Raw genomic sequence first — 2,412 nt, forward strand, 5'->3', positions numbered from 1 at the left:
TACTTCTTGTTCTTTTGAATTAAAACATTTTTCATTTAAGAGAGGTGAAGGATTACTGGAATTTATTCATAACTTTAAGACATAGTTACTAACTACTAATGATCATGAAGCATAAAAAAACAGAGAAATAAGAACAAGGAATGAGTCCACCTTAGTGAGGGTGGCGCTTTCTTGAAGAACCAATGGTGCTCTTTGAGCTCCTCTATGTCTCTTCCTTGCTTCTGTTGAATGATTCCTAGTAATTTTGGTGCTCCTATCCTTAGTTGCTCCCAATAATTGTGTGGAGGACAATTTATCCCATGAGGTATCTCAGGGATCTCTTGATTTGCAGTCAAATGTTCTACCACTGAGCTATAAACCCTTTACATGAGTCTTTCCATCTCCCAGGACTCAGAGGTAGAAGCTTTTGTCTTCCTTTTTTCTCTTCTTCTTTTTCTTTTTTCTTTTTTTTCTTTGATGTCTCTGGCCTTAGGTGCCATTAATGGTTATGGAAAAGCAAAAAGCTATGCTTTTACCACACCAAACTTAGAAAATTGCTCGCCCTCGAGCAAGAGAAGAAAGAAAAGATGAAGAATAAGAAGAAGATATGGAGGAGATTGAGGGATGTGTGTATTCGGCTATATGGGTGGGATTGAGTAGGAAAGAGAATTTGAATTTTAAAGGTAGGTGGTGTATCGGGAAGAGTGGATAGATGTAGGTGGTAAATGAAAAACAGAAGGGATGACCATGAATGGAGAGAGAGGGTGAGGTAGGTGGAGATCCTGTGGGGTTCACAGATCCTGAGATGATCTTGTGGGGTCCACAGATCCTGAGGTGTCAAAAAATTCCATCCCTGCACCAAATAGGCATGTAAAATGCCTTTGCACACCATTCTGGCATTTAAACGCCGAGTGGTGCACATTCTGGGCGTTCAACGCCCACATGTAACATGTTTCTGGCGTTGAACGCCAGTTTCATGCTTGTTACTGGCGTTCAGCGCCAGCTTTTCCTCTAGGCCAATTTCTGGCATTCAAACGCCAGAATGTTGCTTGTTTCTGGCGTTCAGCGCCAGATTCATGCTCTGTTCTGGCATTGAACACCAGCCAGATGCACCTTACTGGCGTTGAACGCCAGCCTGTGCTTCCTCCAGGGTGTGATTTTTCTTCTGCTGTTTTTAATTTTTCTATTTTTTCGTGACTCCATATGATCATGTACCTAATAAAACACAAAATAACAATAAAATAAAATAAAATAAAAATTAGATAAATAAAATTGGGTTGCCTCCCAACAAGCGCTTCTTTAATGTCAATAGATTGACAGTGGCTCTCATGGAGCCACAAAGGTGATCAGGTCAATGTTGTATAGTCCCAACACCAAACTTAGAGTTTGGATATGGGATCTTAACACCAAACTTAGAGTTTGGTTGTGGCCTCCCACCACCAAACTTAGAGTTTGATTGTGGGGGCTCTTCTTGACTCTGAACTGAGAGAAGCTCTTCATGCTTACTCTCTTTTGTCACAGAGGGATGACCATGTGCCTTAAACACAAGGTAGTCCCCATTCAATTGAAGGACTAATTCACCTCTGTTGACATCTATCACAGCTCTTGCTGTGGCTAGAAAAGGTCTTCCAAGGATGATACATTCATCCTCTTCCTTCCTAGTGTCTAAGATTATGAAATCAGTAGGGATGTAAAGGCCTTCAACCTTCACTAACACGTCCTCTACTAATCCATAAGGTTGTCTTACTGACTTGTCTGCCAATTGTAATGAGAACAAGGCAGGTTGTACCTCAATGATCCCCAGCTTCTCCATTATAGAGAGTGGCATAAGATTTATCCCTGATCTCAGATCACACAGAGCTTTTGCAAATGTCATGGTGCCTATGGTACAAGGTATCAAAAATTTGCCAGGATCTTGTTTCTTTTGAGGTAGAGTTTGCTGAATCCAGGTATCTAGTTCATTAATGAGCAAGGGAGGTTCACTTTCCCAAGTCTCATTACCAAACAACTTGGCATTCAGCTTCATGATAGCTCCTAAATATTGAGCAACTTGCTCTCTAGTCACATCTTCATCCTCTTCAGAGGAAGAATAGTCTTCAGAGTTCATGAATGGCAGAAGAAGATTTAATGGAATCTCTATGGTCTCTACATGAGCCTCAGATTCCTTTGGATCCTTAATAGGAAATTCCTTCTTGCTTGAGGGACGTCCCAGGAGGTCTTCCTCACTAGGATTTTCGTCCTCCTCCTCCCTTGTGCATTCGGCCATATTGATTACATCAATGGCCTTGCACTCTTCTTTTGGATTCTCTTCTGTATTGCTTGGGAGAATACTGGGAGGAGTTTCACTGACTTTCTTACTCAGCTGGCCCACTTGTGCCTCCAAATTTCTAATGGAGGACCTTGTTTCACTCATGAAACTGAAAGTGGCCTTTA

The sequence above is a fragment of the Arachis duranensis genome, chromosome 1 (assembly GCF_000817695.3).
Source record: "Arachis duranensis cultivar V14167 chromosome 1, aradu.V14167.gnm2.J7QH, whole genome shotgun sequence".
NCBI lineage: Eukaryota > Viridiplantae > Streptophyta > Magnoliopsida > Fabales > Fabaceae > Arachis > Arachis duranensis.